We start from the raw sequence: 17802 nt of genomic DNA on the forward strand, positions 1-17802 counted from the left end.
TTTTAGCAGCTCCTGCCCAGATATGGCAGCAGTATTCCATCCTTGGACGTACTTGACTTTTATATAGATAGAGAATTGCATCAGTAGTGAGATATCTTCTGGAGTGGTAGAAGGACCCCACCATTTTTCCAGCGACCTTGGCAACAGACTTGATGTACGTGTTCCATTTCAGATCAGCAGTAAAGGTCAAACCCAGAAGTTTGTCAAAACACGGTGCCTTTCCCAGACGAGAGCCATCCATCACAATTGATGCCAGATGGGGATCAGAGCGTTGATGATGTAAGGATAGGAGTTTGGTTTTAGATGCATTAAAGGTAACCAGCCAAATCTTCCCCCACTGAACCACGCGCTCGAGATCAGAGGAGAGAGAATCAGAGAGAATTTTGTCATTTACGGCCTTTGATGTGTTGCCGTGGATGGTCGTGTCATCAGCATAGATGTCAACGAATGATTTAAGTATGTGTTTAGGGAGGTCATTGATGTAGATCAGGAAGAGAGTTGGGCCTAGGATTGAACCCTGAGGGACTCCAGCATTAATACTGCAGGCCTCTGATTTTTGTCCATCGACGACTACTCTTATGAGCCTATCGGAGAGAAATGATTTAATGATTGAGAAAACATCTTCAGTTATACCGTAGCTGGAAATCTTGTGAAGTAGACCCATATGCCATACCTTGTCGAAGGCCTTTGATATGTCAAGAGCAATTGCCCTAGAAAGGAAGCCTTTGTCAAGAGATTTACTAATCCTGTGAGATATAACCGTCAGCACATCTGTGGTAGATCTTGCAGAGCAGAAACCATATTGTGTGTCACTAAGAAGGTTGTTTCTGCTGAGGTGGTTGACTATTTCTCTATTCAATATGGATGCCAGCAACTTACTCATAACACACAGGAGACTTATTGGTCTGTACTGAGAGGGAGATGACTTATCACCTGAATTCTTAAATACAGGGCAAACTGATGATGTCTTCCAGGGAGTCGGAAAGCACTTCTTCTTAAGGCAGTGCTTGAATAATTTCGTAAGTATGGGAGCAAGTTCTGGTTGAAGCTTTTTTAACACTATAATTGGGATGCCGCCAGGGCCAGTTGCTTTACTGGACTCAAGGTTCTTGATTAGCTTGGCGACCTCATGCACGGATATTTGTATGTTACCTAGCGTGTTCTGTGTTATAGGAGAAAATATGGGGAGTTGATGGCCTTCGTCGCATAGGGTAGTATTAGCTGCAAAGTTCTTTGCAAATAGTTTGGCTTTGTCTGATGCTGACGAGATGACGTCTGGTCCATTAATAATGGTTGGGATAGAACGCACACTTCTGTTCAGGATCCTATTTGTTATTTGCCAAAATTGGTGGGAACCAAGCCGCTGATAAGCTACCTTGGATTTAACAGACTGGGCATATAGCTCTCTTGCATTTTTTTATTACTCTTTTACAGTGGTTGCTGGCAGTCCTGAAAGCAGCTTAAGTCTCAGTGCATCTATTACGTTGGTAGCTATGGAAAAAGTGATTTCTGTGCGCGATAGCAGCAGCACATTCTGGGGAGAACCATGGCTGGCTGTTAGGTTTTTGTTGGAATGTTTTAGATGGTATGAATTGGTCTATGCCTATTAGATCTGATACTATAGAGGACACTTCCTTTTTAAACATGGAGTGCAGAGGTAAATCAGATATGAATGTACGGAAGCTATCGCAGTCAGCCATAGAGTATCAGTATACAGTACGGTGGAGGGGTACGTCTGGGGGCTTCTTACATTTCGTTTTTATCTTAACTGATACAACGGAGTGGTCGGAGGATCCTAGAGGAGAATGAATTGAACATGAACATAGCTCAGGGGAAGTTGAGAGAAAAAGGTCTAGGAGGCTTGCATATTGACCGGGTGTGATCAGATGTTTCATCATCTCTAAGTCTTGTGTGATTAAAGACCAAAACTGCAGTTGCTCTCTACCGGTTGTGCAAAAAAAAAAACTGCTTCTGAAACTTGATTGAAGTTCTTCATCTTATCCTCGTTTACACTGTTTATGAAATACATGATTCGGAAAGAGGGATTTGAAGAGACAGCAAAAAACATATGGAAGAGTACGCTAACCTGAAAAACATGCATGTGAAGCCCCATCCACATTTCATGGTGGAAGTTATTTCAAGGTATTAGCAATAATTATAATAAGCAATTGGTGATTGTAAAATCAAGTATATGTTTTGTTTCATGAATGTATTATCCCAGGCATTATCTACTTATTTCGAATCACAAATTTTATAGTATTATTGCGTGAAGTATGGCGAGGGTAGAAAGGTTGTTTGCAGCTGTTGATTAACTTGACATTTCTAAGAGGTTAATTCTTAATATGAATTGACCTTGTGTCTAACTTAAGCCATAGAAAGCAGACTTTCGTGGTGTTATTTACATGTTTGCAGGTAAAACCTCGTAATGTGTGATTTTTCTATTGCAGCATTTATTCAATTATATGATTTCAATTATAAAATGAATATGCAACTCTGCGATGCATGTGAACAAATGTAGATTTTTAAATAGAATTTAATTGTTGTATGTTGTTTGTGCAAAAGGTTTTAACTATATATTAGTTATATATGATGAATCACATTTCATTACAAAATTATGACCAAGGCGTTTTTTAAGGTGATTAAATTTCTTTTTATGTGTACGGATGGGAGTGTTATATTTGAGGATTTCAAAACAAACAACTTAGCATAGTACTTATGTATACTTTGTAGTGGTGATTAATTCCTTTCGTCATTTTCAAATGCTAGTTTTCACAAGAATTTATTAACTCAAAATATTCATAACCGTCGACGATTGTTTCAAACTAGAAAAACAACACTTTTAATCTTATATATTGAGAACATACGCCTGTAACAATTTTGTTAATTCGTATGATTTTGGTGAGGGTTACAGTCGTACAACTCATGATAACCTGTCGTTAACCAGAAATATGCTGCAGGTGGCGTGATTAAAAGTTTCCCTAGATAAACATATGAGAAATGTGTCACATGCTATGGAAAAGAAGTATGTCATGTGTTTGAGGATAGAAAAGAGTTTCCAATCTGAATCTGGAAAAATCTTGAAAGAAGAAACATATTTATGCCAAATTACGTGAATACATGGGAAAAAAATGCAGAATAAAATATTTAATCAAAAGTTAAATTAATAAAAGAATCAATTCGAACATTTTGTTAACTTTATTTCACGTTTTCGCTTCTCCAAGAAAAGAAAGAAGTAGCTCAGTAGAAGTACACCTTGGTTGCGTACATTTACATGATTTAGACATGAGAAAAGTGTGTAAGTAGCTCAGTAGAAGTTCACCTCATACAAGGTATTTTCATCTGATAATAATAGATCAATTATTCTAAGTAGAAAGATTCGTTCACATAAATATGAAACTATCCTACAAAATATAACTACTACACAACTTACTAAGTCAATAGCGTATATGGCTAATCAGTTTTTAATTGTTGAATTTTTATCGATATCTGATGCTGCAACAGTAAATGATAATCAAACGTTTTTCAATACTCTTTTTTATCGTATGATTTGGAAGGAGAAACTGTCGCTGAAAAATGTTCGCAAAAAATATAAAATTGATGTTATGATAGGCGTTCAATACATAATGCCCTGGTCTAATTACTCACAAAGAAAATTACCACAGTTATTAGTTGGGATGTGAAAACAGAATATATTTTCTTGCGTATGAATCCGTTAATATCATGTTTTTGTATAGACTGTGGTTCTTGGCTTATTAGCCGAGTGTAAACGTCCAAATTCAAAACACAACACTATTTCAAGTTAGCTTACACATGTGTGTAGCACGCCTTGTTCCAACTCGCCCTAATTGAGTATCTGTTTTAATCGTTTTTCTTTGATTATGTTAATAATTTTCTGTTAATAAACAACGTTTTTATTCTCACAGTTTCATGGTATTATGAAATTCACAAGCAATCTCCTGTTGTTTGTATATCAATATCAGTGGAAATTATGACATTAGGTTTTCACAAATCTTGCAGGGAGGTGGCCTTGAATTTTTTGGGTGTTGTCCATCTAAGTGCTTCTAATGCATAAACTGGGCTTTGGTCTCTGAATTGCAGTGGTATACCCAAATTTCATCCTAGATAATCATTCTTTTGAAAACTTTTGACTCACATTCATAGCACATCTTCAAATTCATTCCAGAGCAATTGTCATAATCACGTTGCACATGTCATAATCATGTTGTACACCAGTTATCATTATATTATAATAATTTTCTGTTAATAAACAAAGTTTTTAATCTCAGAATGTGGTTTCTCTCCCGTATGTGTTTTCATATGACTCACCAAATTTGACTTCTGTGCAAAAGAAGATCCACATACTTTACAAGAATGTGGTTTCTCTCCCGTGTGTGTTTTCATATGACGAAACAAAGTTGACTTCAATGCAAAAGAAGAACCACATACTTCACAAGAATGTGGTTTCTCTCCCGTATGTGTTTTCATATGACGAAACAAATTTGGCTTCAATGCAAAAGAAGAACCACATACTTCACAAGAATGTGGTTTCTCTCCCGTATGTGTTTTCGTATGATTCAATAAATGTGACCTCTGTGCAAAAGAAAAACCACATACTTCACAAGAATGTGGTTTCTCTCCAGTATGTGTTTTCATATGAGTCAACAAACTTGACTTCCATGCAAAAGAAGAACCACATACTTTACAAGAATGTGGTTTCTCTCCCGTATGTGTTTTCATATGACTCAACAAATGTGACTTCAATGCAAATAAAGAACCACATATTTCACAAGAATGTGGTTTCTCTCCCGTATGTGTTTTTATATGACTCGATAAATATGACCTCCGTGCAAAAGAAGAACCACATACTTCACAAGAATGTGATTTCTCACTTGTATGTGTTTTCACATGAGACACCAATTGTGACTTCTGTGCAAAAGAAGAACCACATACTTTACAAGAATGTGGTTTCTCTCCCGTATGTGTTTTCATATGAGTCAACAAAGTTGACTGCCATGTAAAAGAAGAACCACATACTTCACAAGAGTGTGGTTTCTCTCCTGTATGTGTTTTCATATGATTCAATAAATGTGACCTCTGTGCAAAAGAAGAACCACATACTTCACAAGAATGTGGCTTCTCTCCCGTATGTGTTTTCATATGACAAAACAAACTTGACTTCCATGCAAAAGAAGAACCACATACTTCACAAGAATATGGTTTCTCGCCTGTATGTGTTTTCATATGACGCAACAAATGTGACTTCCATGCAAAAGAAGACCCACATACTTCACAAGAATGTGATTTCTCTCCTGCATGAGTTAGCATATGATGCAATAAATTTGACTTCCGTGCAAAAGAAGAACCACATACTTCATAAGAATGTTGTTTGTATTTCATGTTTGCTTGCATCTGATTCCACAAAAAGTAGGAATGTAATGAAGTGTGTGATGATAGGCACGCTAATCAATTTCAACTTACGAAAATTTATATGAAGAAATTAATAATTATTTTAAACGATTTTTAAATCAACAATGCAGAAAGGTGCTTCTTATCCATTAATGAATTTCTTTTCATTGTTGCAAATTCTGAAAGTATAAAATAAATTTGAAAAAGTACATTTCATGTTGTAAAATTCAATTTATTATGTTGGTATTTATTAAAAAATATACAAACATCTATTAATAATGAAATTAAAAAATAAAATGAGTATATTTTTATTCAATACCGGATTTTATACAAAATTAATGTGTTTTTATTTTTCCAACTGAAAATAATCACGTTTTTATTTTAGAGATAAGGATTGATTATTCATATTATTTGATTCTTCAGAATACTGTTCTCCACTTGGGTGTTATTTTCACAACCTTCTATGTTACCTCTGATCTTATTTGAGTGTATTTTGTCGAACTTGAGAACCTTTCTTTTGAACTGAAAAATCTTTACATAATTCTGAATGGAACGTTTTATTTAGTACATGAGATTAGCACACTCTGGTAGCGATGACTGGGTAAAAATTTCTAAGTAATTTTTTGTTCTATTTTCAATCTAACTGAGGATAAAAACTTCTCGTGTTAAGTATGTAACCTAGAACTAAATTTTACCAAGTACTCTAAACATACCAACATATATTAGCATTACGGGTCCGAGCAGGCAATCCTAGTATGCATTTTAAGAACTATTTTGTTTCTAGATGTTATATCAGTATTTATTATTTCATATCATATATATATATATATGTATATATATATATATTTATATATATATATATGGATGTATAGACAGTTTTTATTACAGATTAATATATTATTAATTTATTATTAATGGTTCCTTTATCGTGTTAAATAATATATAACTTAGCTTACTCTTTATTGTTCTTCTCTATTTATAATTTTTACTTTATCCCATAATGGTAAATGATTTAACTTTTCCATCCATATATTTTCTGCCATAACTGATTTTTCAATCTCTCCACATATTACAGCTTTTCAATGATTTTATAACCTTACTGTTAGTGAATGACATGACTCACATTTGTATAATTTTCCACATTTACATGGAATCTCTTAGTCATGATTTTTTCATAAGTGGCTTTCCGTGAACAACATGTTTCTGTAGAATCGAATCACTCTTGAATACTATATTATGTTTACCTCTCTGATGGCAGGGATCTACACTGCGAGTAAATTACATTTACGAGTTATTTTTCCAGTTGGCGACTAAAAATAAAAATATGCTTATCTTTTTGGTGACTGTTTTTTTTTACTGACAACTCTTCTAATAGTGAATGAAATATGTTTTTCAACTTATGTTTTCTTAAAATAAAACGAGCAAAGTCAAATTATTTAAACAGTACAACAGTAATAGAACAATATACTTTTTTTTAAAACAAAGGCTTTGGAAATAAAATCTCTAAAATCAAATTGATCACGTGGTATTATTTCGCAAAACTTTGACAGTAATTGGCTTCTTTTAAAGTTTTTAAAAGAATATCATTGGAATAACATTAGAACTATGCATGCAAAGTGGTGGTTTGCGGTTAAGGTCTTTAGAAAATAAAAAAATAAAAACAATTATTTTGCTATCTCTTAAATACAGCGTTATTTTTAATTTAAGCTACTACTGCACACTGCAGTAAGTCAATTTTGAAATATTATTCACCAACAAAAAACAAAAAACAATTGTCTTTTCGAAATTATACGCAATTTTTCAAAAATTAATTTCTATCTAATTTAAAATCGTCTGAGAAAGATTACTATGCCTATATGATAAGTCACTTTAATACACGTGCGCACATATGACACATGATTAGCCTTGGTGTGCACTCGATCGTACCTTAACAAAAGCTGTAAATTGGCTATAAATAGTCAGAGGGTTCAGAGGTGTTTACCCACTAGCGTAGTTAAGGCGGTGGGGGCGGGGATGCGGTCTGCTCCGAGTAACAGCCATAGAGGGGTGACAGCAACAGAGGGTTTTTTTTTCGGAAATAGAATTTATTTATTATATATTATGTAATTTTTAAATTTTAATTTAAAAATATTTTTTAGAATATTATAAATTATTAAAAAAATAGTCATTGCAAAATCTTTTTTACCGATTTTTATTGAAAACTTTTGTACTTTTGAAATCATTGGATGACATTTCATTTTTTTAACTGTAAAAAATGAGAAAGGATTATATATATACACACAATATATATATACAGAATATATATATAATATATAATATATATATAATATATATATACACAATATATATAATATATATATCGACACAATATATATATATATATATACAAAAAATATATATACACAATATATATATATACAAAATATACACATATATATATATAACCAGAAAATATATATACACACAATATATATATACAATATATATATATATATATATATACAATATATATACAATATATATATACAATATATATACACATAAACACAATATATATAAACAATATATATACATATGCACAATATATATATGTACAATATATATACACATATGCACTATATATACAATATATATATAAATATATATACACAACAAATATACACTATATATATATACACAATACATATACACTATTTTTATACAATATATATAAATACACACAATATATATTTACACAATATATATATATACACAATATATACACAATATATATACACACAATATATATACACAATGTATATATATACACACAATATATATATATATACACAATATATATACACAATATATATATACACAATATATATAGCCACAATATATATACTATATATACAATATATATACACACAATATATATATATATATATACACAATACATATATATATATTCAATATATATACTATATACAATATATATATACAATATATATATATACAATACATATATACACAATATATATATACAATACATATATACACAATATATATATACAATACATATATACACAATATATATACACAATATATGTATATATACAATATATATATACAATATATATACACAATATATATATACGATATATATATACACACAATATATATATATACAATATATATATACACATAATATATATACACATATATACACATAATATATATATACACATATATATACACAGAATGTATATATACACATAATATATATACACATACTATATATACACATACTATATATACACATAATATATATATATACATACACAATATATAAACATACACACAATATATATATATACAAAATATATATATACACACAATATATATATACACACAATATATATACACAATATAAATATATACACACTATATATACACACACATATATATGTACACATATATATATATGTACACTGTAAATCAACAGAGCAGTAATATTTAAAAATAAAAACGATTTAAGCTATTTATTCAAGTTATTTGATAAAATTTAAACTAAATAAAATTTCTGAATTTTCCCCTTTTCATTTTGTCTATCTCATAATTCGAAAATCAAAAAAAAACATCACCGAATATTATTGATTTTTCATAACAGTAAAATAGCATCACATTAGTTAGTAAATTTTTGCATTACATTGGGTTGGCTAGTAACTTTTCTATTTGGCTAGTAAAATAAGAGATTTAGTTGTCACAGGTCAACTAAAATCAAATTCGTCTGTAGAGCCCTGGATGGATTGTTTTCTTAAACTTTCCACCTTATTTTGATATGTATTTTTATCAGTAGTTATTTTGATATTTTGATTAATAGCATTCCACATGAACGATAAAATGCTTTGGATAATCACACATTCCAAGGGGATTCTGATAAAATAGTCATATTTTACAAACCAAAGTATTTTAAGTCGTCAATATACCACTGTTTTGTTTTTTCAAACGAATACATAAATAATAATGTGCAGTATATTTTAAGTGTTTTAAGCAAATAAATTTATAAATAATAATGTACATTATATATTTTAAGAGGTTTAAACAAATAAATTCATAAATAATAATGTACTAATAATATGTTTTATAATAATGTAATAATATGCTTTAAGAGTAATAATGTAATAATATGTTTAAAGAGTTTTAAACAAATACATTTATAAATAATAATGTACTAATATGTTTTATAATAATGTAATAATATGCTTTAAGAGTAATAATGTAATAATATGTTTAAAGAGTTTTAAACAAATACATTTATAAATAATAATGTACTAATATGTTTTATAATAATGTAATAATATGCTTTAAGAGTAATAATGTAATATGTTTAAAGAGTTTTAAACAAATACATTTATAAATAATAATGTACTAATATGTTTTATAATAATGTAATAATATGCTTTAAGAGTAATAATGTAATAATATGTTTAAAGAGTTTTAAACAAATACATTTATAAATAATAATGTACTAATATGTTTTATAATAATGTAATAATATGCTTTAAGAGTAATAATGTAATATGTTTAAAGAGTTTTAAACAAATACATTTATAAATAATAATGTACTAATATGTTTTATAATAATGTAATAATATGCTTTAAGAGTAATAATGTAATAATATGTTTAAAGAGTTTTAAACAAATACATTTATAATAATAATATATTTTAATTTTGCATGCGATTTGGAATCTAGCCAAGAAAATGACATTTTTAATAGTTTCGCTTGTCTGAAATAGATTTGAGTAATCGTTTTTCCGTTGTGTAAAAACAGATTTCCACATGACGAGTATGGAATTTTTTTTTAAAATTTCATTTGAACAACCACTGTTAACTAAAACAATCTTTTTACTGTTTTAATCTGTTACAATAATAATTGTCTGTGGTTTTCTGTTGTGGTAAATAGCAATTATAAAACATGATCTCCAGAAAAAAATCTTTTTGATTTTGAGTGTATACTGTAGTATTAGTAATAGCATCATAACGAGCAGCAACGATAGGTGTGTCAGAAATTTCGTGAAAAATAGTCTTTCCAAGCTTATACTCGTAGAAAAATGTAATTCAAGCCCGATTTTTTTTTCTATTAAAGGGGCAAAGACCAAGGTTTCATTAAAACAAAAAAAAAAACGTGTTTTTTTTTAAAAGGTTTTAAACTTCGGACTTTACAGGTAAATTTCTAAAAAACACTACCTTTTTTGTTTTAAATTTGAATATATTATTTATTGACCTTTTATCTTAAATTTGTGATATATAAAACTTTTGGGAGTAAATTAATTATTTACTTTTTAACAGACATTTCAAAATGGGAAGCGTGAATTATTCGACCCCCTGTCTTTTCAAGCTTATAACTACTCGAAAAATGTAATTCAAGCCCTATTTTTTAATTAAAGGAGCAAGGGCCAAGGTTTGATTTAAAAAAAAAACAAACAACATGGTTTTAAAAAAGCTTCTACACTACAAACTTTACAGGTAAATTTCTTTTGTTTGAATATATTATTTATTGAACTTTTCTCTTCAATTTGTGATATGTAAAACACTTTGGTGAGTAAATTAATTATTTACTTTTTAATAGACACTTGAAATGAGAGAGCCTGAATTAAAAAAAAAACGATTGTCTAAAATATTATATTCGATTTATTGGAAAGAACATACAATTTCACATTGACCCTGAAAATATCGTAAAAATAGAATCAATAGAAAAATTTTGATAGATTTTTAAAGTTTAAAAATTGAAAAAATATTGAGTTCGTAAAATGCATTACTGTTTTTTTTAATAAAAAAATATATTTCTATTACTTTTAAAGCAACTTTAATAGTTTATTTTGGAAGTATAATCCATAAAGAAAATAAACAACCCACTTTTAAAAGAGAAATTACGAGTTTTTTTATATCTTATTCACAGTTTCGTGTTAGGGGTATCAATAATTCCTACAAAAATTCTGATACACCTACAGCAGCAACACGGCCACTGTAAACAAACGTTTATTTGTTGTTGATTTTTATTCCAGATCCATTTTTTATTGTAAATCTGATTATAAAAATTTGCTTACATGTTATTTATCAAGCATATAAATATTTAAAAACTTTGACTAGTGATCAAAATTTTAAAAAAAATGTTGTTTTTTGCTTTGAACAACCGAAAATGTGACTGAATTATTTTTTGGGTTCACATGTACGAGTGGTACAACCCTTTTCTCTATTTTGTAAATTTTGGCAGAAAAAGACATGAAATGTAATTAAAAATAAAAATCAAATTTATTTATTTTGTGAACAGATTTAACAAATAATTATTTTTAAAATATATAAACATGTGGGTAAAAAATACTTGATACTTTTCCAAACGTTGCGTTTTCTGTTAGAGTGACGTCTCTTGTGTTAAATAACATTTATTTATGTCTGTTAGTTAATGACATGACTCACATTTGTATAATTTCCCCCATTAACATGAAATCTATTAGTCAAGATTTTTGACACGCACATGTTTCTGGAGAGTCGAATCACTCTTGAATACTATATTGTGTCTAGCTCTCTGTTGTATTGTTTTCTTAAACTTTCCAACTTATTTTGATATTTTTATTAGTAGCAATACGCATGAACGATAAAATGCTTTGGATAATGAGACATTTCACTGGGCTTCTACTAAAATAGTCATATTTTACAAATCAAAGAATTATAATTTCTCAAAATATCAACGTTTTGTTAGGAAAGTAATACACTTTCAAATGAATTTATAAATAATAACGTACATTATATATTTTAAGAGTTTTAAGCAAATAAATTTATAAAAATGTTAACATCATAAAATGGTGTTTTTGATAAGATTTTCAAATGCTCATACCGTGTTTGTATGAAGAATTTTTTCATGAGATTTGGAATCTAGGCAGAAAAGATATCACTTTTAATAATTTTGGGTGTCTGAAATAGAGTTGAGCACTCGTTTATCCGTTATCTAAAAAAAAATATTTCAACATGACGAGTATGGAAAAAATTTTGGTAAAGTTTTATTTGAACAACCACTGTTAAATAAATAAAATAATCTTTTCCTGTTTTAATCTGTTAATTATATGTGTTTTTCTATTGGAGTAAATAGCAATATATAAACATGATATCCGGAAAAAATCGTTTTAATTTTGAGTTTTTGATTTTTGCAATTGATAATCTGATTATAAAAAAATTTATTTCATGTTTAGTTAGAGTTATTTTCTTATCAAGCATATAAATATTTAAAACTGTGACTAGAGGTCAAAATTTTAAATATTGTGTTTTTAGCTTTGAACATCCGAAAATGTGACTGAATGATGGGAAATCATTTTATATTAAATTCTAAAATAATGTTTATCTTTCATTAAAGTTTTTCAACGTGTTCACACATAATTGTCAATAAAGGGAGAATCACATATTTTGGAGGTTTTGTTTAAAACTTTTTCACTTAATATTTTGCTCACTTTTTCATTTTTCTTAACAAAAAATTATTTTGAGTTGTATTGTTATCTTGTTTTTTTCGTCAGTAGTATGCCATTGTTATAATGGAAAAGCAGCTATTTTTAAATAGAAAAGACAGTGACTGCGGGAGGTGGATGGATAATGTAGGGAATTGAGGAAGGTGGGTAGATGATGTAAAGAATTGAGGGGTGGATTGATGATGTAAAAAATTGAGGGAGGTGGGTAGATTATGTAAAGAATTGAGGAAGGTGGGTAGATGATGTAAAGAATTGAGGGAGGTGGGTGGATGATGTAGAGAATTGAGGGAGGTGGGTGGATTATGTAAAGAATTGAGGGAGGTGGGTAGATGATGTAAAGAATTGAGGGAGGTGGGTGAATGATGTAGAGAATTGAGGGAGGTGGGTGGATTATGTAAAGAATTGAGGAAGGTGGGTAGATGATGTAAAGAATTGAGGGAGGTGGGTGGATGATGTAGAGAATTGAGGGAGGTGGGTAGATTATGTAAAGAATTGAGGGAGGTGGGTGGATGATGTAGAGAATTGAGGGAGGTGGGTGGATTATGTAAAGAATTGAGGGAGGTGGGTAGATGATGTAAAGAATTGAGGGAGGTGGGTAGATGATGTAAAGAATTGAGGGAGGTGGGTGGATGATGTAGAGAATTGAGGGAGGTGGGTGGATTATGTAAAGAATTGAGGGAGGTGAATAGATGATGTAAAGAATTGAGGAAGGTGGGTAGATGATGTAAAAAAATTGATGGAGGTGAGTGGATGATGTAGAGAATTGAGGAAGTTGGTGGATGATGTAGTGAAGTATTTAAGGGTAACAGGAGCAGTGGATAAGGAAAAATGTCAGATAGCTCTCTTAACAATTCATGAACAGACTCATATTAAACAATGAAAGTTAAAAATGGGCAGAATTGAAAAGGTCCCTAGAGGGGTACTATGAAATTGTTGCAAACCCTAACAAACAAAGTCGAATTAGTGAACATTAGAAAAGAGACATGACTACATGCATAGGTTAGTTAGATTAGAATAAGGCGTTTATAGTGGGATAGACCAGAGAAGCAGACTAGTCAAATAACAGGTATTGGGATTCTGTATCGAGGGCCTCAGGCACAGGAAGGTGGAGATGGTTGTGATGAGACATGAACCACAGGATGTTCAAGCGGCTTATCAGAAAGCCCAAGCAAAAGTTAAATGGAAGATCTGACTTAATGCAAGCCAGGAGTATGAAGACAAGCTCATGAAGATTTGTCACATGATACGGCAGATTCTGGTTGAGGCTATAAATCCAGACAGTTCCCAAAGATAGGTAGACAAATGTAAAAGAGGAAACCAAGTAGAGAATAGGGAGCTAGGATTAGAACTCTGGTGGATAGGAGAACAGAGATGTTAGTAATAGTGTTTTTAAAGAACTTAGACAGGAACCTGAACTATATTTTAAAAAAGTTTAAGAACAGCTAATGACTCCCCATTAATTGTAAAATGGCTTGCTCGATTAAGAGTAGGAATAGAACGTCAGTCTTTGCACCGTGACTTCTTTGTTGCAGAGAATCTCAACACAAGTGTGATAAAAGCCATGATGGCTTAAGAAAAATGGGGTAAAGAAGTACTTCGAATTAGATGAAATGATGCAGGCAGATGTAATTGAAAGATCGAATAGTCCATGGAGTTTTTTGATATTGTAAGGAGAAAATAAGGATGACAGTAAAAGATTTTGCATAGATTTTAAGGCTTTAAATAAAGTCATGAAGAAGTTTACCTGAGCGTTACCTGTCATTAATAACATATTAGCCTTGCTTGGGTCGGCAGAATACTTCATAAACTTAGATCTGAAGTCAAGGTACTCTCAGGTTACATTAAAGAGGAAACTTCATTCACCTGTCACTGGGATTTATTTCACTTTAACTTGATACCGTTTGGTCTCAAACTTTCCCAGGATCTTCCAGGAATTAAGGTCCATAGTTCTACGGGGACAGAAACATTATGCATTACCATATTTGGATGATATTTTAATATTCTAAGCCACTATGGAAACTCACTTAGTATTGAACGACCGTCCTACGTTGTTGGGTTTTTATTAAATTAGAGATCAAGAGAAAGATAATGAAATATTTAGATTTAAAGATGCGGATGCAGAACAAAAATGTTCATCATGATGGACAAGATAGTGTATTACTTGTCAAAAAACTATTGATAAGGTTATATGTAATGTCACATCTTACAAAAAGAGTGTTAGTACATTACCATAACAATAATGGTTGTAGAAAAGGCATTTCACACCATTAAGCAAAAATACTTCCTTTTATAAAACTGGCATTAGATATTTTCGAGCGCGATCCAAAGACACTTTTGGGTAGCCAACACATAGTGACTTTTATTGATATGTATAGTGGTTGGCGAGAGTCTTTTGCGGTTGCTAATAAGAAGGCAGAAACAGTGGTGCATCAAGTTATTCTCAGGTTACATTAAATAAGAACAATAAAGAGGAAACTTTATTCACCTGCCACTGGGGTTTATTTCATTTTAATGTGATACCGTTTGTACTCGCAAATGCCTACAGGATCTTCCAGGAATGAATTTCCATAGTTCTAGAGGGACAGAAAGAATATGTATTACCATATTTGGATGATATTTTAATATTCTAAGATACTATGGAAAGTCACTTAGATCACATAAATAGGTTACTACTGCTAAAATAATAATAAAAAGGCAAAAAACCGTGGTGCGTCTGTCGTTGGATAATATTCTTCTCAGATTTGGGCACCACCCAAGCTGTTAAAAGATAATGGGCCGGAAAATATTAACAAAGTGATGAAGAAGGCATTGGAGAACCTCACCATACATCATGTGAGCACGTCATTTTATCACCAAACAAAGAAAGAAGTGGAAAGATTTCATACGATGATGCATGACAGTTAAGCAAAAAACATCAGAAACAATGAGTTGTCATAGGATTTATACATAAACCAAATGTTGGCAGCTTCCATATGAGCGAAACCACAAAATTCTCACCATATTACTTGTTCTACAACAGAGACGTGATCATGTCATTAGATAATATATTAATGCCTTGTAGAGTATACTATGGTGATGAGCAACACAAGATCGCTCTAAAAGAGATGCATCAATCTTTTACTTTGATAAGGAATAACATTCAGGAAGTTAGGAAAAAACTGATAGAGAACAAGAATAAGAAAATAAAGTCAGTAGATTTTAAGATTGGAAATCTTGTTTTTTATAAGAACCACCAGAAGGTGCATGTGGAACACCTGTGGGCAACGTTGATGAAGGAAAGTTCAATGAGTTGGATAGTGATTGAGCCACAGAACAAGCTGATATCACAATATTTATTGGAGTTTGGAAGTGGGGAAGAGGAACCAGTGAGAAGGAATTCGTTAGGTTGGGTAAGATTTATATTCTGTTTTAAAAAAATATTCCTTTCTCAGGGTTCATTTTATAGGTGACACTTTGAAAGATGATTTTGTTAACAATTTAGACAGAGTATGTGAATTGTTAGGAATGAGTTATGAAAGAAAAGATTATGAGAAAAACAAATGAATTTTTTCTTGTTTATAAACTCGAGCATGAAAGTAATCAAGTGTCATCTACCGATGTTAATTTTAAATTATCAGATGATATTAACCATGCATCGGATGTTCCATATTAAGATATTTAAGAAAAGAAAAGAGAAACTTATTCTTGGAAAGAAAAGTTGAGTTAACAAGACAATAACGAGTTTTCCAAATATTAAGCAATGTAATTCCTTGTTATGAATGGTGGCTACAACTGATAACATAAAGAATTACTTCGCTTAATATCCATACAACTACTTGTTTACGGCAATTTTAAATGTGATATTCGTTTTCATCATACCTGAAAACCTACATAATTCTTCATGGTAAAGATGACTCTTAAGGTGAAAAGTAACAATTTACTAAAACGGCTTTCAGGCAGCCCTCCTCCAAATATCACAATGTGGCCAAAAAGTGGGTGCTCATTTTACATTAAATTTATATAGAAAAGTGATCCTACCTTTTTGAAAAAAATAATTTCCGCATGTCATGACAACTAATTCCCTGCACCACTTTTGAAGTATTTATTGATTTTCAGCATCCTTGAAAACCTATACAAGTCGTATTTGTAAAGAATATTTGTAATTTTGAAGGATTTTAAAAATTGACCTTTTTTATGTTTAAGTCATTAGTGAAAACAAAATCTGATTTTTTTAAAACTTGGGAAACAGTTAAAAAAATAAAATTTATAAAATTATTATTATTTTATTGTTTTGGTAAACGATAAAGAAGTTATTTTTTTGTTTAAGTATTAAATCTAGTATTAAAAACAAAAACAATCGACAGCGAAAGATATTCAATGATAAATCAACATTTTCATTGGGATTATTCGCCTTTTCTTTCTGATTTCATGTTTCAATAAAGACACAGTGAAATTAAAGAGCAAAAATCGAGAAAATACGTGAAAACGCATACAGAATTGGCCACCCACCACTGATAACATAAAGAATTACGAAAATCAAAAAAATACACATACGTGCGCCATGTAGTAATACTTACGTTTTTGTTTTATAATCTGCTTTCGATTAACTTTATCTGCTTTTATAAAGGAAACGATTTTTCAAATGTGATTGATTTTACAAGCTCAAGTTAAAATTCAAGATGATGAACGGAAGAGCAAGTTCGCAGAAAACAAAATTGAAGAGGAAAAATAAAAAAAGAAATTATTTCGAAATAGAGCCGATCTATTTGGTGAATATCACGGATAAAATTAGTATTATTTTATTTAATATTTTAATATTTACATGAGAGAGAACAGATTACAAGTTTCATCTTTATTAATTGTTTAATTCGTTGCACACACTGATAGATTTTAAAACCGCCTTTTCGTATTTTTATT

The 17802-nt window shown here is 30.4% G+C and overlaps 1 long non-coding RNA gene across 1 annotated transcript; it reads right to left on the minus strand.

The window, feature by feature from the left end:
* Positions 1 to 3223: 3223 nt before the first annotated feature.
* On the minus strand, positions 3224 to 17564 carry LOC145270468 (uncharacterized). Its single transcript, XR_013865373.1, has 3 exons — positions 17463 to 17564; positions 15392 to 15479; positions 3224 to 5585 (listed from the first exon to the last, which is right to left on the minus strand). It is a non-coding gene; the product is annotated as an uncharacterized LOC145270468 (long non-coding RNA).
* Positions 17565 to 17802: the final 238 nt, after the last annotated feature.

This window comes from Euprymna scolopes, chromosome 46, assembly GCF_053919585.1.
Source record: "Euprymna scolopes isolate OS-2025 chromosome 46, ASM5391958v1, whole genome shotgun sequence".
In the NCBI taxonomy this organism is placed as follows: Eukaryota; Metazoa; Mollusca; class Cephalopoda; order Sepiida; family Sepiolidae; genus Euprymna; species Euprymna scolopes.